The sequence below is a fragment of the Mauremys reevesii genome, linkage group 7, assembly GCF_016161935.1.
Source record: "Mauremys reevesii isolate NIE-2019 linkage group 7, ASM1616193v1, whole genome shotgun sequence".
Classification (NCBI taxonomy): domain Eukaryota; kingdom Metazoa; phylum Chordata; order Testudines; family Geoemydidae; genus Mauremys; species Mauremys reevesii.
In genome coordinates this window covers 124,913,919-124,939,913 of record NC_052629.1, presented here as the reverse complement: position 1 = coordinate 124,939,913, position 25,995 = coordinate 124,913,919, and the positions used below count along the sequence as shown (strand labels likewise).

The 25,995-nt window shown below is 66.9% G+C and overlaps 1 pseudogene; it reads left to right on the top strand.

The window, feature by feature from the left end:
* Positions 1-13,807: 13,807 nt before the first annotated feature.
* LOC120369088 lies at positions 13,808-23,196 on the top strand (annotated as a pseudogene).
* Positions 23,197-25,995: the final 2,799 nt, after the last annotated feature.

Here is a 25,995-nt window from a genome sequence, read left to right as displayed (position 1 = left end):
CTACCCCCAGCAGCCCTACACGTTCACCGGGAGGACACCAGGAAGAGCCACAGCCAAGCCCTGGAGCTCCCCAGCGGGAGGTGTCGGTGCGGCTCTCGCCGAAACACCTGCCCCCAAAGCGGCCGTCTCGTCACTGGCCTGCTCTGCCAGCTCCTGGGCTCCTACCGCCTTCCCCGGCAAATCAGCCCAGTCCCCCCTGAGCTCGCTGCACCCCGTTCTCGCTGAGTACACCCCACTTTCCCTTCGCTGGCCCCCAGCCCTGCCCTGCCCTCTCTGGGGCCCCCCAGCCCAGATGCTGTCGTCAAATAGGGAAGTATTATTACATTAACACAATCGGCTCCAGAGGGGCTCATGACCCCCCTCCCGCCCGTCTCCCCCCAGCGTCCATCCCCCCTCCCTGTGTTTACATGCAGCCCCAGGCATGTTGTGTCTGGCTGGGTTGTAAATGTCTCTGCAGCACAGCGAGTTGTCAATTATATTTGCTTGTGCAGTGCCAGGCAGGCCTCTGGGTCTGGGCAACCATTACTCATGGAGCGTGTGCGCTCACAGGTGCACACACATCGCTATGCTCATGCACACACAGAGAAATGCACACCACCCAGGTGCACACACACACACACAGGTGCACACTCACACCTCCATGCACACACACACACTGTCACAGGGTCCCCGGGCGCTGCTTTGGGACTGCTCCCCACCAAGCCAGGCAGGACTCTGGGAGCCTCCTCTCCCTCGGAGCAGCCTGTCTGCAGGGCAAGAAGCTCCCACGGCTTCACCTCCTGGGTCTCTCCTCGGAGCATTCAGCATCCTCTGCCCCTCCGTGCACTTCCCACAGCGAGTCCCCCCAGCGGGGTCCTGGGGGGGCCACAGGGTCCTGCCCCCCCACTGCGCAGTCAGACGTGACTCTCAGCCAGCCAGGGACACAGAGGTTTATTAGATGACAGGAACAGGGTCTAACACAGAGCCTGTAGGTACCGCGAACCGGACCCCTCGGCCGGGTCCATTCTGGAGGGGGGGGGCAGAGCCAGACCCCCACATCTGCACTTCACTCCTCGTCCCCAGCCAGCTCCAGACTGACACCCCCTCCAGCCCCTCCTCCTCTGCTCAGCTCCTTTCCCGAGCCAGGAGGTCACCTGATCTCTGTGTCTCCAACACCTTCAGTTGGCACCTTTGCAGAGGGGGGGCCCAGGCCATCAGTTGCTAGGAGACAGAGTGCCAAGCATTTAGGTGCACTGGCCCCTTGCTCTGTAGCAACCACACCCCCTGATCCCACCACCTAGATACTTAAGAACTGCAGAGGGGACACTGAGGCACCAACACCGTATTCAGAGAAAACATTAAGAACATTCCCAGTTTGTCACGCACACAAATAAATGCACACAGGTGCACACTCGCACATCATGCACACTCACACACCTCCATGCATGCTCACACGCACACAAAGATGCACACAGGTGCACACTCGCACGTCATGCACACTCACACACCTCCATGCATGCTCACACGCACACAAAGATGCACACAGGTGCACACTCGCACATCATGCACACTCACACACCTCCATGCATGCTCACACGCACACAAAGATGCACACAGGTGCACACTCGCACGTCATGCACACTCACACACCTCCATGCATGCTCACACGCACACAAAGATGCACACAGGTGCACACTCGCACGTCATGCACACTCACACACCTCCATGCATGCTCACACGCACACAAAGATGCACACAGGTGCACACTCGCACGTCATGCACACTCACACACCTCCATGCATGCTCACACGCACACAAAGATGCACACAGGTGCACACTCGCACGTCATGCACACTCACACACCTCCATGCATGCTCACACGCACACAAAGATGCACACAGGTGCACACTTGCACATCATGCACACTCACACACCTCCATGCATGCTCACACGCACACAAAGATGCACACAGGTGCACACTCGCACATCATGCACACTCACACACCTCCATGCATGCTCACACGCACACAAAGATGCACACAGGTGCACACTCGCACATCATGCACACTCACACACCTCCATGCATGCTCACACGCACACAAAGATGCACACAGGTGCACACTCGCACATCATGCACACACATCTCCATGCACACGCACAGAAATGCACACAGGTGCACACTTGCATGCTGTAAGTAAACCCGTGCACAGGGTGACACACTTGTTGGGGACAGGTACATGTGCATGATGCCAGTAGGGTTACACTCACTTGCCACAGGCAGGCAGCACACGCCCCGTTCTGCACATGCTCAGGTGTGCACACTTGCACACTTGCCATCAGCTCTGGCTGGTGAACTTGGTGACCCTGCTGCAGCACAGCCCAGGGATCGGGCCCGGTCTGCGCACTCAGTTATAGCCAGCTGGGACGCCGCACTCCATAGGATTTTATGAAAATATGCTAATGAGTGTGAATATGATGTAACTGGAATAAGCTTTATGCAAAAGGTCTCTTGTAAGGGATCATAACAAAGCTTATAACCTACGGAGTGTGAGCATCCTCTCTGTGTGCCTGGGTCACTCTTGTATCTGAAACTAGAACGCTGAGGCCTATTGGCATTGTGCAAAGTGGGGGCCATGAATGGTGGTTTGGACTCTTGATGACACCCATTGACCAGGGCACCTGACTGGAAACGGCTGTTTCCTTGCAAGCCTCCCGGTGAGTCAGGCCAGGAAGAACAGACGCTTGGGCTCTCCCCGGACATGTGACCATGTCACCTGGTGCTGGAATCCAGCTTAAATCCCGGGCCACCCAGAGGATTCAGGGGGCCTGGGGCAAAGCCATTTCTGGGGCCCCTTCCATAAAAAAAGTTGCAGTACTATAGAATCCTGTATTCTCGTGGGGGCCCCTGAGGCCCCGGGGCAAATTCCCCCCCCGCCCCCCCGGGAAGCCCTGGGAAAAATAAACATTTAAAAATCTTCCGCATCTCGGCACAAACCCAGGTTTGAGAGAACTTCTTTTCCAGTCACCTTTACAAGGTATCACTGGTTCTCAGCATCAGCCAATGCTAAAAGGCACTAAAGCTCATTAAAAGGGTTGGACAAATATTTTCCATCAAAACTTTTTTTGGATCGAAAATTAGAGGTTTTTTAAAAGCAGAAAAAGTCACGGACAATGTGTGCTTTTCTTCCAATTTGTTGTGGTTTTTTTAATTGAAAAGCTGAAATTAGTCTGCCAAAACTTGAACATGGTTTGGGGTTTCAGAAGTGTGGGGCCAAATATTTGCTGCTTGCTGTGTTTGATTGTTTAAAGAAACAATAAAAAAATTCTGCTTAAAAAAAAATCCAAAACTTTTGAACCACTTCAGCTTGTGACCAAACGCCTGAGCCCATCCAGTCAGAGATTTTTCCAGGTTTCTGATACTCTGCTGGCTTCCTTGACTCATCTCTGTCTCCATAACTTTGGTTGCTTTTGATTAGAACATAAGAACAGCCATACTGGGTCAGACCAAAGGTCCATCCAGCTCAGTATCCTGTCTACCGACAGTGGCCAATGCCAAGTGCCCCAGAGGGAGTGAACCTAACAGGCAATGATCAAGTGATCTCGCTCCTGCCATCCATCTCCACCCTCTGACAAACAGAGGCTAGGGACACCATTCCTTACCCATCCTGGCCAATAGCCATTAATGGACTTAACCTCCATTAATGTATCTGTTTCCTAGAGACTGGCTCCATGGGGTCCCTCACAAACTGGAGACGGTTACTGTGGGTTTGTCTTTAGTATAACTTATGTACATACTCCACGAACTGAGCATTTGAGCTTGTTCCAGAATCTGGGATGAGCCTATGTTGTGAAAACTAACATGCTCAAAATAGCATATGCATGTGAATGGACACAGGGTGCTAAAATTAAATTAACCCAGGGGTTCTCAAACTGGGGGTCGGGACCCCTCAGGGGGTCACAAGGTTATTACTGGGAGTCGCGGGCTGTCAGCCTCCACCTCAAACCCCACTTTGCCTCCAGCATTTATAATAGTGTTAAATATATAAAAAAAGTGTTTTTAATTTATAAGCAGGGGTTGCACTCAGAGGTTTGCTATGTGAAAGGGGTCACCAGTACAAAAGTTTGAGAACCACTGAATTAACCCCTCAGGAGCCTCGGGGAATGCAGGGGAGGGGGGTCTCCCTTGGTAGGGTTGGGAAGGAGGTAGGTGGTGTAGGATATTGCCCTTCTCATGTGATCCCTCCTCCATGGCTCTCTTGGCTCTCTCACTGTTAATCTAAAGTGGCTAATTTGAAATGAAGCTACCCGCCCCTGACATGACTCTCCCTATGGCACTGAAATTAAATATAGACTATCATTTGGCATTGAGAAGTGAAAGGGATGGGAGCCCTAAGGGAAAAGAGAACAGCTTGGCTCTTTGTGTTAAATAGCTGTCTGCAAGCCTCAAACTGCTAAATGAGCTTTAGGGTAGGGAAGGCTGTGCCTCCCCAAACGGCCTGGCCCCCACTGGGAGCTGGGTGTCTGAGTGCAGGAGACAGGAGCACGTCTGCAGCTCGTGGGGGATTGGCTCAGCCCTGGGGCTGGGTTTGTAGCAGGCTGGCGTGTCTGGCTCAACCAGGCAGGGTTCCGAAGTCCCAAGCTGGCTCGGGGTGGTCTCAGCACCAGGGGCGGCTCTAGACGTTTCGCCGCCCCAAGCAGGGTGGCACAGCGCGGGGGGGGGCTCTGCCGGTCGCCGGTCTCACGGCTCCGGGGGACCTCCCACAGGTGGACCACCGAAGCCACGGGACCAGCGGCCCCTCCGCAGGCATGCTGCCGAAGGCTGCCTGCCTGCCTGCCGGCCTCCCGGCAACCGGCAGAGCCCCCCCGCGGCTTGCCCCCCCAGGCACGCGCTTGGCGTCCTGGGGCCTGGAGCCGCCCCTGCTCAGCACATCAGGTGACAGTCCCAAGCGGGTTTCTGTGATCCAACCTGTCACACCAGCTGCTCAGCCCCAGTGACTGGAGTTGGAGGGGGAGTCAGGGCCAAGTCGGGGAGCCCTCGGGGCAGCCTCCTGCCTGCCATGGGCCGTGCTCGACAGGAAGGGAGCAGCCAGGCTCTCCGCTCACCCCAATGCATTGTCGCTTTCCCTGCAGCTCCAGCCTTGGCCCTGTCAATGCCTCCCCCTGCCCAGCTCCCTGCCCTCCCCCAGGCACTGGGTGCCCTAGGAGCCAACCCCCCCAGGAGCCTGCCATACTGCCTGGCCCGGGCCTTGGGGCAGGAGAAGACACTGGCTATTCCAGCTGTGCAGCCTTGGGGGACGGGCGCTGGGAGTGGGCTGTCCAGCTGTGCAGAGCGGGGGACGGGCGCTGGGAGTGGGCTGTCCAGCTGTGCAGAGCGGGGGACGGGCGCTGGGAGCGGGCTGTCCAGATGTTCAGCCCAGGGAGATGACTGTCCAGATGTGCAGCGTGGGGGAGGGACACTAGGAGCGGGCTGTCCAGATGTGCAGCCCGGGGGAGGGGCGCTGGGAGCGGGCTGTCCAGATGTGCAGCGTGGGGGAGGGGCGCTGGGAGCGGGCTGTCCAGATGTGCAGCCTGGAGGAGGGGCGCTGGGACCCGGCGGTCCAGATGTGCAGCGTGGGGGAGGGGCGCTGGGAGCGGGCTGTCCAGATGTGCAGCAGGGTGTATCCTGCCCAGGGTTCCCAGGGGCTGGGCCGGATGTGCAGCGAGCCAGTCCAGTTGTTGAGGGGGGCCCGGGCGCTCCAGGTGTGAAGCTGGGGAGGCGCGCAGAGCGCGTGCTCGGGATTCCAGATGTGCCGGGCGCGCAGCGCGGCCAGGAGCCCGGCCCGGCGGGGAGCGGCGGCGCTGCGGACCCAGCGGGGAGGAGTCGGCGGGTGAGTGTCGGGGGGGGGCTGGTCCCTGAGCCCCGGGGGGACCCCGCTGCTGCGAGCCGGGCGGGGACTGACCCCCCCAGCTCCACTGGCCCGGTCCGAGCCCGGCCCCCACGGAGCCCCCGCGACCTTGGAGCGGCCTCGGCACCAGGTGAGCGGGGCAGGGGCCTGCGAGACCCGGCCAGGACTCCTGGGTTCCCTCCCCGGCTCGGGGGGGGGCGGGGGGCCCGGACTCCTGGGTTCGCTCCCCGGCTCTGGGGCTGGGGAGCAGAGCAGGGGGCTGGGAGCCAGGACTCCTGGGGTCTCGCCCCGGCTTCGGGAGGCGGCTGGGGGGCAGTGCGGGGGGGCGGGGAGCCAGGACTCCTGGGTTCTCTCCCCGGCTCTGGGGGCAGAGCGGGGGGGCTGGGAGCCAGGACTCCTGGGTTCTCTCCCTGGTTCTGGGAGGGGAGTGGGGCTGGTGGGTCAGAGCAGGGGGGGCTGGGAGCCAGGACTCCTGGGTTCTCTCCCAGCTCTGGGAGGGCCTGGGGGCAGAGCGGGGCGGGGCTGGGAGCCAGGACTCCTGGGTTCCCCCGCCCCTGGCTCTGGGGGCTGGGAGCCAGGACTCTTGAGTTCTCTCCCGGCTCTGGGGGCAGAGGGGGCTGGGAGCCAGGACTCCTGGGTTCTCTCCCTGGTTCTGGGTTGGGAGTGGGGGCTGGTGGGTTAGAGCAGGGGGGCCTGGGAGCCAGGACTCCTGGGTTCTCTCCCCGGCTCTGGGAGGGGAGTGGGGGCTGGTGGGTTAGAGCAGGGGGGCTGGGAGCCAGGACTCCTGGGTTCTCTTCCCGGCTCTGGGAAGGGAGAGGAGGCTGGTGGTTAGAGCAGGGGGGGCTGGGAGCCAGGATTCCTGGGTTCTATCCCCGGCTCTGAGAGGGGAGTGGGGGCTGGTGGGTTGGAGCTGGGGGGCTGGGAGCCAGGACGCCTGGGTTCTCTCCCCGGCTCTGGGAGGGGAGTGGGGGCTGGTGGGTTAGAGCAGGGGGGCTGGGAGCCAGGACTCCTGGGTTCTCTCCCCGGCTCTGGGGGGGTCTCGGAGCCAGGACTCCTGGGTTCTCTCCCCGGCTCTGGGAGGGGAGTGGGGGCTGGTGGGTTAGAGCAGGGGGGCTGGGAGCCAGGACTCCTGGGTTCTCGCCCCGGCTCTGGGAGGGGAGTGGGGCTGGTGGGTTAGAGCAGGGGGGGCTGGGAGCCAGGACTCCTGGGTTCTCTTGATCGGTTTGGTCCAGGGCAGATCTGTGCTGTGTTTGGAGGGTGCCCAGCACGGTGTGGGTGTGGGCCTGGGGCCCTGGGTGCTACAGTAACAATCTCAGCCGAGGGGCTGGACTGGGGTTCTCTCGCCAGCACTGCGCACTGGGAGCCCTGGGCAGGTCAGTCCCTTACCCGTTCAATGCAAACTCGCCCTTCCCTGCCACTGCACTACCAGGCTGAATGGGCGCAGTGCCAGTGTGCCTGGTGCGGGGGGATGGATGATACCGGGCTGGTGGCTGGTGTGGGGAATGGATGATGCTAGGGTGGTGCGGGGCATGGTAAATGCCGGGCTGCCACCTGACGGGCGGGGGATGGATGATGCCGGGCTGCCACCTGACGGGCGGGGGATGGATGATGCCGGGCTGGTACCTGATGGGCAGGGGATGGATGATGCCGGGCTGGTACCTGACGGGCGGGCGATGGATGATGCTGGGCTGGTACCTGACGGGCGGGGGATGGATGATGCTGGCCGGCGGTTGGCTGGGGGATGGATGATGCCGGGCCGGCGGTTGGCAGGGGGGATGGATGATGCCGGGCCGGCGGCTGGGGGATGGATGATGCCGGGCCGGCGGTTGGCAGGGGGGATGGATGATGCTGGCCGGCGGTTGGCTGGGGGATGGATGATGCCAGGCCAGCGGTTGGCAGGGGGGATGGATGATGCCGGGCCGGCAGCTGATGGGCAGGGGATGGATGATGCCGGGCTGCCGGCTGACGAGCAGGGGAGCGCCCAGGCGACAGTCTGTCCCTGCGACCTAGGCTAGATTGATGATGATGATGATGCCGGGCCGGCAGCTGACGGGTGGGGGATGGATGATGCCAGGCCGGCAGGGGATGGATGATGCTGGGCCGGCGGCTGACGGGCGGGGGATGGATGATGCCGGGCAGGCGGCTGACGGGCAGGGGATGGATGATGCCGGGCCGGCGGCTGACGGGCAGGGGATGGATGATGCCGGGCCGGCGGCTGGCGGGCAGGGGATGGATGATGCGGGGCCGGCGGCTGACGGGCAGGGGATGGATGATGCCGGGCCGGCGGCTGACGGGCAGGGGATGGATGATGCCGGGCCGGCGGTTGGCAGGGGGGATGGATGATGCCGGCGGTTGGCAGGGGATGGACGATGGCGGGCCGGCGGCTGACGGGTGGGGGATGGATGATGCCAGGCCGGCAGGGGATGGATGATGCCGGGCCGGCAGCTGATGGGCTGGGGATGGATGTTGGGGGGCCGGCGGCTGACGGGCTGGGGATGGTTGATGCCGGGCTGGCGGTTGGGAGGGGGGATGGATGATGCCGGGCCGGCGGTTGGCAGGGGGGATGGATGATGCCGGGCCGGCGGTTGGCAGGGGGGATGGATGATGCCGGGCCGGCGGCTGACGGGTGGGGGATGGATGATGCCAGGCCGGCAGGGGATGGATGATGCCGGGCCGGCGGCTGACGGGCAGGGGATGGATGATGCTGGGCCGGCGGCTGACGGGCAGGGGATGGATGATGCCTGGCCGGCGGTTGGCAGGGGGGATGGATGATGCCGGGCCGGCGGTTGGCAGGGGGGATGGATGATGCCGGGCCGGCGGTTGGCAGGGGGGATGGATGATGCCGGGCTGGCCGCTGACGGGCAGGGGAGCGCCCAGACGACAGTCTGTCCCTGCGACCTAGGCTAGATTCGTGTTGGTTCCATGTGGCCGGGTTGTGGCGGGGTCGCCCCAGCCACAGGCTGGAGTGAATCCTTTCCGTAGGGCTGCCGGGGCTGGGAATCGCTTTGGGCCATACCCACCCCCTGGCCACCAGCCTGTGGTGGGATCCGTGGGGCGGGGCCTTCGGCCCCGGCGCTCAGCCCGTGCAGGGTCTGGAGTTTAAACAGTTCTGCTAAGAGCCAGCCGGTGTCAGGTTCCTGTAGGCCCCCCACCCCCACCCCACCCCGCGGTGCAGGACTCTGGCTCCAGGAGCTGGTTGGAGCCGGACTGTCTCCCCTTTGATCTCCCCAGCGCTCTGAGCTCACACAGGGATTCGATTTGCAAACCTGGCTTGCTGCAGTGGGGCCTCCAGCGCTGATTCCCGTCTCTCCTGGCATGGCTCACACGGTGTCTGTCTGCCCTCTGGCACCGTGGCTCCCCTGCACCGAGGTCTGCCTGCTGCCTGGCCTCGGGTGCAGTGCGTCAGCGGGGATGCTGGCTGTGCTCCAGATCTGCCGGGGCCATGGGGCGTGCAGGGCGGATTGGGGCCCCCTGTCAATGGCACAGAGCCCCTCTGCCATCTCCTGCACCACCGGGGGCTGAGTCTCTTCTCACGCTGGCCCCGGCCCCGGCCCCGGCCCCGGCCCCGGCTGGCTGCAGGAAATGCGGAGTGGTTCTGCAAATGTGTGGTTAGCCAGTCGGGTGCCAGACTGGGCCAGGTCCCAGCTTCCCTCAGCTCAGGGGCCCTGCTGGCCAGCGCTGGGGTGCTGAGGGGTCAGACCTGTGTCTCCCGTGTGCCCCACTCAGCCTGTTACCCTGACCAGCCCCTTGTGTGTTTGGGGGACCGGGCCCTGGGCAACGCCAGGGGGTGTCTGTGCACTGGCAGTTTATGGGGTGCCATGAGCTGAGCGGGCGCGGCCTGGCCCCGGCGCGGGGGGAGCCGGCTCCGAGCGGGCGCGAGCTAATTGCCAGCTGGCGCTAACAGGATTAGCTGTGGTGGGAGGGGGTTGCCGGGGCCGGTGCACTCACTCCCTGGGAACAGGGACCTTCTCCAGTCACCTCCTCCTAGTGGGCCTCTGAGCATTAATTACCCAGCAATTCCTCTGTCAGCCCCCAGCCCCGGGTTCCCTCCCGTGCAGCAGCTGGGCACCATCCGGGATTCCCTCGTCTATTAGCAGGCGGCTGCTCTGTCTGTCAGCACCGTCCCCCTGGCGTCGCACCGCCCCATGGGGCAGGGAGCCGGCAGCACAAGGGGTGAACGTATTAACCTGGAAAACCAGAGCTAGCTGCCATCTGGGCACAGATGACAGGTGTGTGCTCTGCCAACTGTCCCACCACAGCGCTGCCGGTGCCCCTCACTCCCGACCCGCAGCCCCTGCTAGCCCAGCCCTGCCGGTGCCCCTCACTCCCGACCCGCAGCCCCTGCCAGCCCAGCCCTGCCCCCAGCCCTGCCAGTGCCCCTCACTCTCGACCCGCAGCCCCTGCCAGCCCAGCCCTGCCCCAGCTCTGCCGGTGCCCCTCCCTCCCGACCTGCAGCCCCTGCTAGCCCAGCCCTGCCAGTGCCCCTCACTCTCGACCCGCAGCCCCTGCCAGCCCAGCCCTGCCCCCCCCCACAGCTCTGCCGGTGCCCCTCACTCCCGACCCGCAACCCCTGCTCGCCCAGCCCTGCCGGTGCCCCTCACTCCCGACCCGCAGCCCCTGCCGGCCCAGCCCTGCCGGAGCCCCTCACTCCCGACCCGCAGCCCCTACTGTCCCAGCCCTGGGTTCCCCCCAGCCCTGCCGGTGCCCCTCACTCCCGACCCGCAGCCCCTGCTGGCCCAGCCCTGCCCCCTCCCAGCCCTGCCAGTGCCCCTCACTCCCGACCCGCAGCCCCTGCTAGCCCAGCCCTGCCCCCCACAGCCCTGCCGGTGCCCCACACTCCCAACCCGCCGCCCCTGCTAGCCCAGCCCTGCCCCCCAAGCCCTGCCGGTGCCCCTCACTCCCGACCCGCAGCCCCTGCCAGCCCAGCTCTGCCCCCCCAGCGCTGCAAGTGCCCCTCACTCCTGACTCGCAGCCCCTGCCAGCCCCGCCCGGGGCCCCCCAGCCCTGCCGGTGCCCCTCACTCCTGACCCGCAGCCCCTGCCAGCCCAGCCCTGGGCCCCCCAGCCCTGCCGGTGCCCCTCACTCCTGACCCGCAGCCCCTGCCAGCCCAGCCCTGGGCCCCCCAGCCCTGCTGGTGCCCCTCACTCCCGACCCGCAGCCTCTGCTAGCCCAGCCCTGCCCCCCCAGCCCTGCTGGTGCTCCTCACTCCCGACCCGCAGCCCCAGCTAGCCCAGCCCTGCCCCCCCACCCCTGCCCGTGCCCCTCACTCCCGACCCGCAGCCCCTGCCAGCCCAGCCCTGCCCCCACAGCCCTGCCGGTGCCCCTCACTCCCGACCCGCAGCCCCTGCTAGCCCAGCTCTGCCGGTGCCCCTCACTCCCGACCCGCAGCCCCTGCTCTCAGCTCCCCACAGCGCTTGGTCCTGGCAGCTCATGGGCAGAGGCTGCTGGTCTAGCCAAACTGAGGCGCTTTTGTGGCCGGATTTGAAACGAGGACGGGGCTGGAAGTTTGGGTCCCTCTGAGCTCCATGTGATGGGAGGTGTTTGCCCCGGCCTTGCGAGCGCTGTGGGGCTCAGCCCTGGCTCCCCAGTGTGGGTCCCGGGGGTGAATGGCTCCAGGGGCAGGGAGCTCCGTGGGGCTGGGCGCTGGGCAGGGCTTCGTTTCCCAAGCTGGGGGTGCAGCTCTGCGCCCGTCTCGCCCGGCGCTCGCCCCAGCCGGCCGGCAGTGGGTGCCTGGCACAGAGAAGTGCTGCTTGTCACGCAGTGGGGGGGAGTCGGGGCCCTGCACCCTCACGTCCTGCGAGTCCCCGGGGCTCTCAGCCGGCCAGTAACAGCAGGGTTACTAGCCGACAGGACACGGTCCCCAGCAGGGCTTGTAGGTACAACCAGGACCCCTCAGCCAGGGCCCGCTGGGGGGCCGGGAGCCCCGCCCCCAGCCCTGGACCGTGCTCCGTTTCCCCCGCCAGCGCCAAACCGAACCCCCCCCCCAACCTCCCCCCGGCTCCTCCCCCAGCCTTTCTCCATTCCCCAGGCAAAGTGTCACCCGGCCCCCAGGTTAGTGCCCATCCCCAGTGCAGCCAGTCCCAGGAAAACTCCCCTGCGACATCCCGGGTCAATCCTCCCGCTCCCTGCTGCCTCCTGCTGCCTCGTTCCTGCACCGCCGGGCCGGGCTGTACCCCGGGCCAGGGGGGGCCAGGGGCCGGTCTGTACCCCGAGCCAGGCGGGGCCCGGGCCGGTCTGTACCCCGAGCCAGGCGGGGCCAGGGGCCGGTCTGTACCCCGAGCCAGGCGGGGCCCGGGCCGGTCTGTACCCTGAGCCAGGCTGGAGGTGTCCGGGGGGAGGCTGGGCTGGTTCTGGGCGGCGGGGGGCAGGGGAGCTGGCCGGGGGGAGGTGAGGCTTGCTGTGCTCTGTGACGCCGGGGCGGCTCCCAGCCCCCATCCCACGGGCTGTGGCCCGGGCCCGGCTCCGGCTCCGGCCGTGTGGCTGGGGGATCAGCCTGGGGCGCTCGTAGCTGGAACAGGCCCAGGAGTTGCTTTGGGGATCGGGGCCAAGTCCTTGAACTGCCGGCAGAGCCCAGCCAGGAGCCCGAGGCAGCAGCTGCTGCTGGCACCAGCTGGAGCCGGCGTCACCGGGAGTCCGGGTGCCCCCGGCCGTCCGGGAGAGACGCTGCAGCCAGGCCCTGGGCCTGGAGGAAGGAGCCAGGGCAGGCGGCGTCTGTCTGGCACGTTCCCTGCTTCCCCCTGCCCGGCGATGAGTCAGGCCTGGCCCACGCTGATGAGTGGTGCAGGGCGCCCCCCCGCCTCCACGCGGTGCTGCGGGGAGATCGATGCTCCTCGGCACAGCTCCTGCCGGCGCCACAAGCTGGGGGTGGGGCAGTGGCTGGCAGTGCCGGGGGCTCGGGCCCCAGTGTCACCTGCAGAGCACCCTGGATAATGCGTGTTCCCACAAACCCTAAAGGAGGGGTTTGTGCCCAGCTCTGCCGGTGCCCCTCACTCCCGACCCAAAGCCCCTGCTAGCCCTGACCTGGGCTCCCCCAGCTCTGCCGGTGCCCCTCACTCCCGACCCGCAGCCCCTGCTAGCCCTGTGCTGGGCTCCCCCAGCTCTGCCGGTGCCCCTCACTCCCGACCCGCAGCCCCAGCTAGCCCTGACCTGGGCTCCCCCAGCTCTGCCGGTGCCCCTCACTCCCAACCCGCAGCCCCTGCTAGCCCTGCGCTGGGCTCCCCCAGCTCTGCCGGTGCCCCTCACTCCCAACCCGCAGCCCCAGCTAGCCCAGCCTGGGGCACCTGGCACGCATGGTTCTGCTGCCTGCAGGCCTCGGAGCAGGGCTGGTCGGTGGCTTGCGCAAGCTGCAAAGGTTCCTGGGAACCGGCCGAGAGCTCCCGGTCGGGAAGTTGCTGCTCTGGGGCTGTGGGTTCAGGGTTACTGCGGGGGCTGTTTCCCAGCCGGTTTGTCCTGGACTCATCTTGGGGGGTGCCCCCCCCCCCCCCCCCGCTGGCTAACAAACTCCTGCAGTCTGGGATGGAAGCTAATGAAGAGACGGGGAAGCCTGTGGCTGGAGCAATGTAATTACAGCCGCTTGGTCTCTGCTGCCCAGAGGGAGGTCGATAGCTGCGATGTTGGCGTGTCTCCGGTGCCAGGCAGGTGACAGGGGACGGCTCCTGGCTGCACACTCCTCCCGGTGCCCTTCCTGCCCCTGCACAGGCTGGGAGAGGGCATCTGGTGCCCACCCTGGCGTCGGCCCCACGGCCTCATGTGGGGGCAGCGCCTCTGCAGCGACACCCGGCACCCCCGGGCCCCAGGCTTGCAGCAGCACCAACGTCATCGCAGGCATCTGCTCCCGCTGGGACCCCAGGGCCGGGCAGGAGCTGCCGACGTGGGGTCCGGCTCAGAGCCCCGGCCTGGCTCTGGCACCGGCACCAGACGCCGCAGGGGAAGGTGCAGCAGATGAGGGGGAGCTGCCGGCGCTGGGTCTCCACGGGGCACTGGCCGGAGCGCTGAAGTTGGAGGTTTGTGCATGAGCTGGTAGAACTGGCTGCCCATGGCCAGTCCCTTTGGGAATCCCGGTTCCCCAGGCGTTTCCCCCTCGGGTCCCTGTCCCCCACCCGGCGTTTCACTGCGTGTCCCCTTGCCCGGGGCTGGGGGCTGGGAGAGCAGCCGTTCCCGCTCTCCCCTCAGTCCGGTTCCTAGGCCCCTAGCGCCGCCCTGGCCCCTTTCCATGGGCATCTCGTCGTCCCAGCCCCTCCCGAGACAGGCTGAGCCAGCCGGGCCCTGGGGTTCCCAGCGCTCCGCTGCGGTGCCCCCCGCTGAGCCCCCGCTCCCCCGCCAACCCCCGCTCCTGCCCCGCTCTCCCCAACCTCCACCCTGCCCCGCTCTCCCCCCCCGAGCTCCCTGCCCCTCTCCCCCCAACCCCCTCCCTGCCCCGCTCTCCCCTGCTGAGCCCCCCGCTCCCACCGAGCTCCCTGCCCGCTCTCCCAACCTCCTCCTGCCCCGCTCTCCCCAACCTCCACCCTGCCCCGCTCTCCCCACCAACCCCCTGCTCCCTGCCCCACTCCCCCAACCTCCGCCCTGCCCCGCTCCCCACCAACCCCACTCCCTGCCCCGCTCTCCCCACCGAGCTCCCTGCCCCACTCCCCAACCTCCTCCCTGCCCCGCTCTCCCCACCAACCCCACCGAGGCTCCCTGCCCCGCTCTCCCCACCGAACTCCCTGCCCCACCAACCCCGCTCCTGCCCCGCTCTCCCCATCGAGCTCCCTGCCTCCCCCAACCCCTCCCTGCCCCGCTCCCCAACCTCCACCCTGCCCCGCTCTCCCCTTCTGAGCCCCCCCAGTCTCTCCAATCCCCTGCCCTGCTCCCGGCCCCCCTCCTCCCAAGCCCTCACCCTGCCCCACTCTCCCCTGCCAAGCCCCCCCGCTCCCTGCCCCACTCCTCTCGAGCCCCCGCCCTGCTCCCCCACCGAGCTGCTTACCAGCCGTTCAGCCAGGGACTCTGGTGCCGCACTGGGCTCCATCCCTGGCACCTCGGCACTAGGGGGGCCAGTGCTGCCTCAACCAGTCACCAACCCCCCCTCCCTCGGAGCCACCAGCCCCCGGGGCCCCGGGCCGTGCCTGGCACAGCTGGTCTGACGGGCTGAGCCCGGCGGCCGGCGTGGGCAGCCTGGCTGTGAGAATGGCCTGTCCTGGGGACACGCCCCAGCTGGGCCCTGCGGGGAGCAGGGGGGACCAGCCGTGGGGGGGGCGCAGGTGAAACTCCCCAGACAGAGGCTGCCAGGCTGGGGGCCCCGGCTCAGGAGACACTGGGGGCGAATGACCTGCCTGGGCCGGTGCCAGGGAACCTCCTGCATTAGCAACGCCCCCGGGGCTGCTCCTGCTCTGCCCGGCCCTGTGCCTGGCGGCCCCAGCTGGGTAGTGGGAGCCGGGAGCCCGGCTGGGAGCACTGGGCTGGGTCACCCCCCGGAGCTCCCCTGCCTGCCTGCGTCTCCTCCCGCTCCCCGGCCGGCTGCGTGGTGCTGAGGGGGTCGCAGGGCCCCGCGCCAGCTCCCCCGAGGGGTTATGGCAGCCCCGGGAACGGCCTCGCGGCGCGCAGGGACGGCAGGGAGCACGGCCCAGGCTGAGCGGCTGCGGCCCCCGGGAGCTGGCACCGGAGGCCAGGCTCCGAGCCCGGGAACCGCTCCGCCTCAAAGCCCGGCCGGGCCCTCGCCAGCGGGGCCCCCTCAGGCCGCACTCTGCCAGGGGAAGCCCCCGCGACCGACCGCGGGCGTCCAGCCCCCTGTTCTCGCCGTGCGCCCCGAAGGGCCCTGCCCCCCACGCCGCAGGCCGACGGATCAGAGCTCGTTAGCACAGAAATCAGGGGCTTTCAGCCAAGTCCATCTTGGGGGGAGGGGAGCCCAGAGCCAGGGCTCTGCCCCTCCCCCTGCGCCCCAAGCCAGCCCAGACTGACTCCTTCCCACTAGCCAAGCCCCTGCCCCCTCCGGCCTTTGTCTCTTTCCCGGGCCAGGAGGCCCCTGATCTCTTTGTCTCCAACACCTTCCGTTGGCATCTTGCGGGGAGGGGCTCAGGCCGCCAGGAGACAGGGTGTCGGCCATTCTCTGTCCAGCCAGCATCACACCTGCCCCCTAGGGCTCTGCCACAATCACCCCCCTTCTCCCACCACCTAGATCCTTAAGAAAGGCACAGGGGAAACTGAGGCACCCACCCAGTAGTCAGAGAAAACATTGAGAACATTCCCACGGGCACAGCCGGCACTGCCAAGACGCACTCACTGGTCGGCTGTGGCCATGGCCTGTCGGGGGCTCTGCACCCTGGGGGTGCCCTGCAGAGCGTCACCAGCGAGTGCCCATTCATGGGCACCACTGGGCATCCCTGCCCCCCTCTCATTTCAGGGCCTGTGGAGCCAGACACAGGCTGTGTCAGAGCAGGGGGCAGGGAGGGGCGCGAGCTGCCCGGGGCGGGTTGCTCGGGGGCAGGAGGGGCGAGGCTGCCTGGGGGCAGGGAGCTCAGCGGGCTGCCTGGGGGCGGGTTGCTCGGGGGCAGGGAGGGGCGGGCTGCCTGGGGCGGGTTGCTCGGGGGCAGGGAGGGGCGCGGGCTGCCTGGGGGCGGGTTGCTCGGGGGCAGGGAGGCGCGGGCTGCCCGGGGGCGGGTTGCTCGGGGGCAGGGAGGGGCGCGGGCTGCCTGGGGGCGGGTTGCTCGGGGCAGGGAGGGGCGCGGGCTGCCTGGGGGCGGGTTGCTCGGGGGCAGGGAGGGGCGCGGCTGCCCGGGGGCGGGTTGCTCGGGGCGGGAGGCGCGGGCTGCCCGGGGCGGGTTGCTCGGGGCGGGAGGGGCGCGGGCTGCCCGGGGGTGGGTTGCTCGGGGGCAGGGAGGCGCGGGCTGCCCGGGGCGGGTTGCTCGGGGGCAGGGAGGGGCGCGGGCTGCCCGGGGGCGGGTTGCTCGGGGCGGGAGGGGCGCGGGCTGCCCGGGGGCGGGTTGCTCGGGGGCAGGGAGGCGCGGGCTGCCTGGGGCGGGGGGGGTTGCTCGGGGGCAGGGAGGCGCGGGCTGCCTGGGGGCGGGTTGCTCGGGGGCAGGGAGGCGCGGGCTGCCCGGGGGCGGGTTGCTCGGGGCAGGGAGGGGCGCGGGCTGCCCGGGGGCAGGTTGCTCGGGGGCAGGGAGGGGCGCGGGCTGCCCGGGGCGGGTTGCTCGGGGGCAGGGAGGCGCGGGCTGCCCGGGGGCGGGTTGCTCGGGGGCAGGGAGGGGCGCGGGCTGCCCGGGGCGGGTTGCTCGGGGGCAGGGAGGCGCGGGCTGCCCGGGGGCGGGTTGCTCGGGGGCAGGGAGGGGCGCGGGCTGCCCGGGGCGGGTTGCTCGGGGGCAGGGAGGGCGCGGGCTGCCCGGGGGCGGGTTGCTCGGGGGCAGGGAGGCGCGGGCTGCCCGGGGGCGGGTTGCTCGGGGGGGCAGGGAGGGGCGCGGGCTGCCCGGGGGCGGGTTGCTCGGGGGCAGGGAGGCGCGGGCTGCCCGGGGGCGGGTTGCTCGGGGGCAGGGAGGCGCGGGCTGCCCGGGGGCGGGGTTGCTCGGGGCGGGAGGGGCGCGGGCTGCCCGGGGGGGGGCGGGTTGCTCGGGGGGCAGGGCGGGGCGCAGGCGGCTTTGCCGTGCTGGGGTCTAGATGGAAGCTGTGTGCGGCTCCCAGGTGTGGCTGCGGCTGGTGGCTGCGTGGGGGGGCCTGGAGAAGGGGGCCGTGGCAGTCGCCCCGGAGGCTGGCAGTGACGCGTCAGGCAGTGGCCACGTTACTGGCATGGGACCCTGGTCTGGTGACAAGCCAAGCGTGCTGGGCCCCAGGCCAGCGGGGCCAGTGCGAGCCCTGCTCTGAGCCCGGCCCCGTTAGCATCACCCGCTCCCCGAACCAGGGCCCGGCCTGGAGACCCCACCCGGCCTCTGGAAACCGGCCCAGCGTTAAGTCCCCTCCCCGCCAAACTCCCTCCTTCCCTGGCTGGCTGCAGCGCCGGCCCCACTCGGGGACAGCTGCAAACTCTGCCCGTGGCCATGTGATGTTTTCTTCCAGGCCATTGGTACAAATGGAAAATAGCAAAGGGCCGAAACCCGCCCCTGTAGGACCCCGCTGGGATCAGCCCCACCCAATGACAACGCCCCAGTGCCAAGTCCATGCTGGGCCCTAGCACTGAGCCAGCGTCTGGCCCGTGTCATGTGGGCCACAGTCATTGTATGTTGGTCCCATCTTGTGAACAAAACGCCCTGCAGCCCCCGGGCCGCGGCTCGGCCGAAAGCGAATTCTGCTGTCACCACCGTTCCCTGCAGCACCCGCCTGTCAGCTCCACTCAGTCTGACGCCATCCATAACCATGTCGATTGGCATCCATGTCGATTGGCATTAAATCACCCTCCTTTAATTCCTTATTAATCGAGTCCTGTACCAGCCGCTCCATTACCCTGCCTGGCATTAACGTCAGGCTGAGAAGCCTGTAATTACCCTGGTCATCCCATTTACCCTTTCGAACAACTGGCACCACATGAGCTTTCTGCCACTCGAACTTCCCCCGTGCTCACCGGAAATCAGCACTAACAGCTCAGCAGCTCCTCAGCCAGCTCCTTTCAAACTCTTACACCCAAGTTCTCTGAACCAGCTGATTTCAAAATGTCTGACTTTAGTGGCTCCTGTTGACCATCCTCCAGAGATGCCAGTGGAGTGGAAAGAGCGTTATCACCAGTACTGCTGCCAGGAGCCTTTTAGTCCTAACAAACTCTCATATTGTCCTTAACTGCTGGCCGTAGACTTCTCTGCGTGTCCCTTGGCTTCCCTTATCTATTTTCAACAAGGCCCAGCTTCGGACTGGTAGTCGTTGCTGCCCCCTTCCCTCTCTTCCCGTGCTTAGATATGATTCTTTTATTTTGACAGCTGCCTGGAGTTCCTGTCCAGGCTGGGTTGGTTTGGTAACCACCACAGCTGTGGGAATGTGGCTCTGGGGGCACTGAGTGCAGGTTCCCGGTTCTCTGCTACGTTCTGCCCAGTTGAGTTGGCTCGTAACGATTTCCAGCTTTGTGGAACTGGCCCTATTAAAGCACCAAGTGTGACTCCATGTTACTGGGCTGGACTTTGTTCTGCTCCACATTCGAGATGGGCTCAAGCCCGAGCACCTGTCCCGAAGCTCTGCCATGGTCAGGACAGGGTGCAGCGCGGCCCCCCCATGTCGGCTGCACACCCTGAGTCACAGATGGTCACTCGAGTGGTTAGCAAGGCCCAGGAGGTTTCAGCCTGGCCGCCGGAGCCCCCCAGAGCACGTCCGTCCCGTCGAAGTGCCAGTGAGCACCCAGGTTTGTCCTGCACCAAGACGGGCGGAGGGAGCTGGGCAGCCTGTTCCTGGGTGATCCTGCTGGTGCTTGATCAGCTCGGCCAGGGTCGGGAAGCCCCTTTGAAAATACTCCAGGCTGTGATGACCCCACCCCACCCCCATACTTCTGCGCTGCTGCTGGCAGAGCTGGGTGCCCGGCAGCCGCTGCCAGTCTCACGCCCCCCCATGCCAGCCTTGGACCCCAGTGTGAGAAACCCTCTGCTGGGCCACGGGGCCACAAGCCCCCCGGAGTTCTCGGTGAGTCAGGCCCAGCGGTGGCATTTGGCACAGGGTGTCCCGCCCCCCTTTGCCCCTCGGTCCTTCCTGAACAGGTTACAGCCACCGATTGTAACGTCCTGGCCACGCGGCGCCCGTGCCTGGCCTCAGTGCTCCCACGCGGCTCCGCGCTGGGCTCCCAAAGGCGCAATCCCAGCTCCCGTCTGTTCTCCAGGCTCCCGCAGCTCAGGGCTTTGCTCGCGCCAGGGCCTTTCGCTCCCTGAAGTCCTCAGGTCTTCCCACTTGGTACCCTGCCCTCCTGACAGCTAGAGCCAGCGTCACCCCGAGGAGACGCGGCCGCCTCTGGAGCTGGGGGCCCCTCACTCCAGACCCGCAGCCCCCTGCTACTCCTTCCCCCAGCTCTGCCGGTGCCCCTCACTCCCGACCCGCAGCCCCTGCTAGCCCTGACCTGGGCTCCCCCAGCTCTGCTGGTGCCCCTCACTCCTGACCCGCAGCCCCCGCTACCCCTTCCCCCAGCTCTGCCGGTGCCCCTCCCTCCTGACCCGCAGCCCCTGCTACCCCTTCCCCCAGCTCTGCCGGTGCCCCTCCCTCCTGACCCGCAGCCCCTGCTACCCCTTCCCCCAGCTCTGCTATTCCAGCCCTGAGACCTTATCACGATTTCCTTGAACCTTGGTAATAGTGAGGCAGTAGATTAAAATTCCTTCCCCTGCGAGGACACGGCCACATCCCACCTCCCCTCCCGTCTCCCTGAGGAGCGGATGCTGCTTGTGGGCTGGGTCCGCCAGGTCCTGCCCATGTGCCCCAGGCTGAGGGAGCCCTGGGCAGTGGCAGCATCTTCCCCTCCCGGGCATCTGCAGAGGGAGCAGGTCTCCCCGGCTCCTCCGTGGGCTTTGTGTTCCTGCCTCCTTATCTCCCGAGAACGCGGGTGGAAGAGTCCAGCCTGGAGCTGGAGAGCTGCCCCCCTTCACTCCCCTGTGTTCCCAACACCCCCATGCCCTGGCACCCCCCCAGGCTCCCCTGTGCCCTGGCACCCCCATGTCCCGGTATCCCCCAGCATCCCTGTGCTGGGCCAGCGGGCACAGCCTGGCAGCAGCAAAGCAATTACCTTTGGCTTGGAGGCTGGGGGTCCAGCCTGGCCGTGTGCTGCTGCCGCCCTGGCAGTACCAACAGCAGCTGTGCTGCTCCCTGCCTCCCGCCCAGGACCTGCCAAGGTCACACAGCAGCTGCTCTCGGTCCAGCTGTTGGGAGCGGGCAGGGAGATGGCAGCCCAGGAATAGCCTGGCACGGAGCCCACCTGGCCCTGGGCAGAGGCAGCAGCTGGCTGCGGGCGGCCACACGGTAAAGGCAGGGATCCGACGCAGGGAGCTGCTGCTTTCAGTGACTGATGGAGCTGGGTTCTCCCCCCGCCCCAAGTGCGCCTGAGGGAAGCTCCTTGCCGGGTGCGGCGCAGGCCCCTGGGGTGGTGCTGCGGTGCCAGGGCCGAGGGCTCAGCGTGCTGGGTGCCTGCACTAAGCAATGGCCGCTGGGTCACTCTGCCATGGTCTGTAGGTGGGAAGTGACGCCCCGGGACACAGCTCCACAGCACAAAACCAGGGCCCAGATGGTTGCGCTGACATGGCCCCGTGAGGCTGAGCTGGCAGGGGCTGCGGGTCGGGAGTGAGGGGCACTGGCAGAGCTGGGGGGGCAGGGCTGGGATGGCAGGGGCTGCGGGTCGGGAGTGAGGGGCACTGGCAGAGCTGGGGGGGCAGGGCTGGGATGGCAGGGGCGGGTCGGGAGTGAGGGGCACTGGCAGAGCTGGGGGCAGGGGCTGCGGGTCGGGAGTGAGAGACACTGGCAGAGCTGGGGGGGCAGGGCTGGGATGGCAGGGGATGCGGGTCGGGAGTGAGGGGCACTGGCAGAGCTGGGGGGGCAGGGGCTGCAGGTCGGGAGTGAGGGGCACTGGCAGAGCTGGGGGGCCAGGGCTGGGATGGCAGGGGATGCGGGTCGGGAGTGAGGGGCACTGGCAGAGCTGGGGGGCAGGGCTGGGATGGCAGGGGCTGCAGGTCGGGAGTGAGGGGCACTGGCAGAGAAGCAGCTGCAGCCCTGCCTGTTCTTGGGGTTACTGCGGTGGCTGCATTCCCAGCTGGAGGGGGACCCGGCAGTGGGAGCCCATGGGGCCCAGAGGGAATGGTGGAGCCCGGCTGGGCAGCTCAGCCCCCCAAGGAGATTTCCCTGCAGCTCCAGAGAGAGTGGAGCGATGGAGGGTTTGGGATGGGGGGGGCTGGTCCAGGAGCTGGGTTGGGTGCGGCTGGCGTGTGTCAGGCGCTGTCTGCCTGCCGCAGCTCCTGGGGGAGCTGACGCCGTGTCCTTTGCTCTGCAGGGGGTGCGCGGCCCCCGGTGCGGGAGCAGCCCATGAGCCCAGGCCGCTGTCCGACATGGCGAGCGCCATCTACGACACCCTCCTGGAGAGCCCGGACGGGGCCAGCGCCGACGCCGGCTGGTCCCTGCCCTACGCACTGGGCTTCCAGGTGTCGCTCACCAGCTTCCTGCTGCTGGAGATCCTGCTGGGCTGCAGCAGCAACCTGACGGTGCTGGCGCTGTACTGCTCGCAGCCCGGCCTGGTGGACTCGGTCAGCACCGTGGTGACCATGAACCTGCACGTGCTGGACACGCTGGTGTGCCTGGTGCGCGCGCTGACCATCGCCGTGCTGCTGCTGGCGCCGGAGCACAACGGGCCCCTGCTCGGCTGCTTCCACGAGGCCTGCGTCACCTTCGGCAGCGTGGCCACCGCCGCCAACGTGCTGGTCGTCAGCCTGGACCGATACGACATCTCGGTGCGGCCGGGGCGCCGGGTGCTGACGCCCAGCCGCGCCGCCCTGCTGCTGGCCGCCGTCTGGCTGCTCTCGCTGCTCGGCTTCTTCCTGCCCTTCCTGGAGCTGGAGATACTGCGGGGCCCCCGCCCGGCGCTCTGCCTCCGCGTCCCCGGGCCCCAGGCCGAGCTGGCCACGTGCTACCACCTGCTGCTGCAGATCCCGGCCTTCACCGCCGGGCCGTCATGCTGATGACCTCGCCCGGGTCCTGCGGGCCTCGATATCCGCCTGGGTGGGCGCCGCTCGCAGCCAGCGCCGCCGAGCAGCGCCGCAAGCGCCGGAGCGGCGGAGCCGGGTGCCAGCGCGAAAGGCCCAAAGGCCGGTGCAGGTGCCGGGCGCTGCCCCCAGCCCATGCGGGTGCAGGCCTCGGTCTCGGTGATCGTGGCGCTCGGGCGGGCCAGGCGGCACCGCGACCGCCGGAGCGCCAGAAACGGGTCTTCAGGATGTCGCCGTCATCGCCTCCACCTTCCTGGTGTGCTGGGCGCCCATCTCCATCACCAACCTGCTGGTCCTGTGCCTGGGGCCCAGCCGCCTGCTGCTCCAGCTGCGCCTCTGCTTCCTGGCCCTGGGCTACGGCACCACCGTCTGCCACCCGCTGCTCTACGCCTTCGCCCGCCAGAAGCTGCGCGCCGCGCTCCGCAGCAAGCTGAAGAAGCGGGTGGTCTCAGCGCTGCAGGTGGACCCTGTGCCTGGGGGCACCGTCACCCACAACTCCTGGGTGGAGCCCCACAAGGGGCGCCGGGCCCGGCCCGTGGGCAGCGCGGGGGCCCAGGGGCTGCGGGAGTGAGTGGGTGGCTGAGCGCAGCCGGCAGGACCCAGACTGCACCATGGTCACTCGCCCGGGCTGGGCCAGGCAGCTCCGCTCGGGGAGAAGCTGGGCCCGTCACGCCCGCCCTGGCCGACCAGAGGCTGGAGGCAGGAGTGGGTCCCGCCCGCCTCCCAGCAGCAGCCGCATCCTCCCGGGACGCCGTGAGCTGGCCTGAGCCGGGGACGTCCGCGCTGGCCCAGGCTGGCCCCTGGCTGGGGGCTGGGCCTCCTGGAACTGCCAAGGGCCCTGTGCACCCCCCGCGTCGGGAGCGGCTCCTCCGGGCCCCGGGCCCCACGCTGGCTCCACGCTGGGCGAGGGGAAGGGCCCGGCTGGTGCTGACTGAGGGGCCAAAGGCGAAGGGGCTGGGAGACCCTGGGGCCCCGTGGGCCCTCCCAGGGCTGGGCCCTCCCCACACCCGGGTCGGGGGCTGGCTGAGCCGGCCCAAAACAATATTCCCCCCCTCACCCTCCGGGGGTATGGTGGGGCTGTCTGGGGGGGCAGCGCTGTGTATCGGGGAGGGGGCTGTCTGGGGGCAGCGCTGTGTATCGGGGGTTCTTTGTGTCCCTTGGGATCTGTGTGTTAAGAGGTGGGCTTGGGAAATCTACATATCCATGGGGATCTGTGCATCGGGGGTCTGTGCACCCGGGGGCTGTGTGCTGGGGGCTGTGCATGGGGCTGTGTGCTGGGGCTGTGCATCCGGGGGGGGGGTCTGTGTGTTGGGGGGGGTCTGTGCATCCGGGGGGGGTCTGTGCACCCGGGGGGGGACTGTGTGCTGGGGGGGCTGTTCAACCGGGGGGTCTGTGCATTGGGGGGGGCTGTGCATCCGGGAGGGGCTGTGCTGGGGGCTGTGCATCGGGGGGGAGGGTCTGTGTGTTCCTGGGTCTCTGACTCCCTTTTCTATGCTGTGCTCCCAGCAATGTATCCTGCCCCTTGTCCAGCTCCCCAAGGACCCCCCAGCTGAGACGCTGCACCCCCGGTCTCTGGAAATACCCCCGTGACCCCCAAAACCCTCTTCTGCCAATCTCAATAAAGAGGAACCTCTTCAAGCGGCCGCACCTGTCTCTGGTTCTTGGGGTGGGCAGTGCTACCCCCCGGCGCAGTGCACCCTGCAGACCACAACGGGGGGGGGGGGGGGCAGGTGGCTGAGTGGGGCCTCAGTGGCTGTTTGCCGGGGTGAGGGTCTCCTGCTTCCTCGGGAGCCCCCCCCCTTGCTGCATCTGAGGCCAGGGGTTAACTCTGCCCCCTCCCCATAGAGGGAGCTGGGTGGGGTGGGGGAGCCCCGGGCAGCCTCCTCCCCACTCGTACAGTGGTGGGGCTCACCCCCCCCAGCTCCGCTGGTACCCCTCAACCCCGACCCGCAGCCCCCTGCTCTCCCAGAGCTTTGTGTGAGGGGCCAGGCGCCCCCTGGCCCGAGCTCTGCCCTTACCCACGACCCTGCTTCCTGGCCCCAGCCCACTGCCCGCAGGGACTGTTCCCCAGAGGGCTCCGCAGGGCGATGCTCTGGGCCGGTGCTGGGCCCCTGGGGCCCCTGGGGCAGGTGTGAGCTGCCAGGGCTGGGCCGGCCTGGTGAGCTGTCGCTTGCCGTGTGCCTCAGGCAGTGCCCCCGAGCCAGCCCGGTGGTTCTCCACGGCCTGCGGGGTCCGCCCTGGGCTGGCAGGGCCCAGAGCAGCGGGAGCCTGCCCCATGGCAGGGCCACAGCGCGCAGCTTGGCTGCTGCAGGCGCTGGATGGTTGCGGAGCCTCTCCTGGGGCTGCAGCGGAGGGTGGGAAGGGAGCTCTCTCTCAGCCCGAGGTGGCTCCCGCGGTGTCCTGCCTGGGGCGGGGAGAGTCGCACTGGCCCGCTCAGGAACCTTGCAGCTGCTAGTGCCACCAGCGCCCCTGCCAGGTGCCAGGGCTGCCGGGGCAGCAGCGAGGTCCGTGTGCCACCCTGCCACGCCGTGCGCGGGGGCAGCAGCTGGGGACTCACCTGGCGCGGGCGGGGGGATGTCCGGCAGAGATGGCACCTGCCCGCAGAGGCCTGTGCCTAGGGTGACCAGACGTCCCAATTTGATCGGCAGTCCCAGTATGTGGGGCTTTGTTTTATAGAGGCACCTACTACCCCCACCCCGTCCCAGTTTTTCACCCGTGCTGTCTGGTCACCCTACCTGCGCAGAGGGGAGTTTAGCTGATTGTTTCCTGCTGTCTCTCCAAGTCTCTCACTTCGTCTTGACCATCTGGACATTTGTGATGCTGTCACACTCATCCTGAACCGTGCACACGTCCTTAACAGTGTGCCCTTGTTGCCGAGAAGGCTAACGGCATTGTGGGTTGTATAAGTAGGAGCATTTCCAGCAGATCGAGGGACGTGATCATTCCCCTCTATTCAGCACTGGTGAGGCCTCATTTGGAGTACTGTGTCCAGTTTTGGGCCCCACACTACAAGAAGGATGTGGATAAATTGGAGAGAGTCCAGCGGAGAGCAACAAAAATGCTTAGGGGGCTGGAGCACATGACTTATGAGGAGAGGCTGAGGGAACTGGGATTGTTTAGTCTGCAGAAGAGAAGAATGAGGGGGGGGTTTGATAGCTGCTTTCAACTACCTGAAGGGGGTTCCAAAGAGGATGGATCTAGACTGTTCTCAGTGGTAGCAGATGACAGAAGAAGGAGCAATGGGCTCAAGTTGCAGAGGGGGAGGTTTAGGTTGGACATTAGGAAAAACTTTTTCACCAGTAGGGTGGTGAAGCACTGGAATGGGTTACCTAGGGAGGTGGTGGAATCTCCTTCCTTAGAGGTTTTTAAGGCCCAGCTTGACAAAGCCCTGGCTGGGATGATTTAGTTGGGTTTGGTCCTGCTTTGAGCAGGGGGTTGGACTAGATACCTCCTGAGGTCCCTTCCAACCCTGATAGTCTGTGATTCTGTGATTTACTCACCCCCAAACAATTGTACGGAGCATT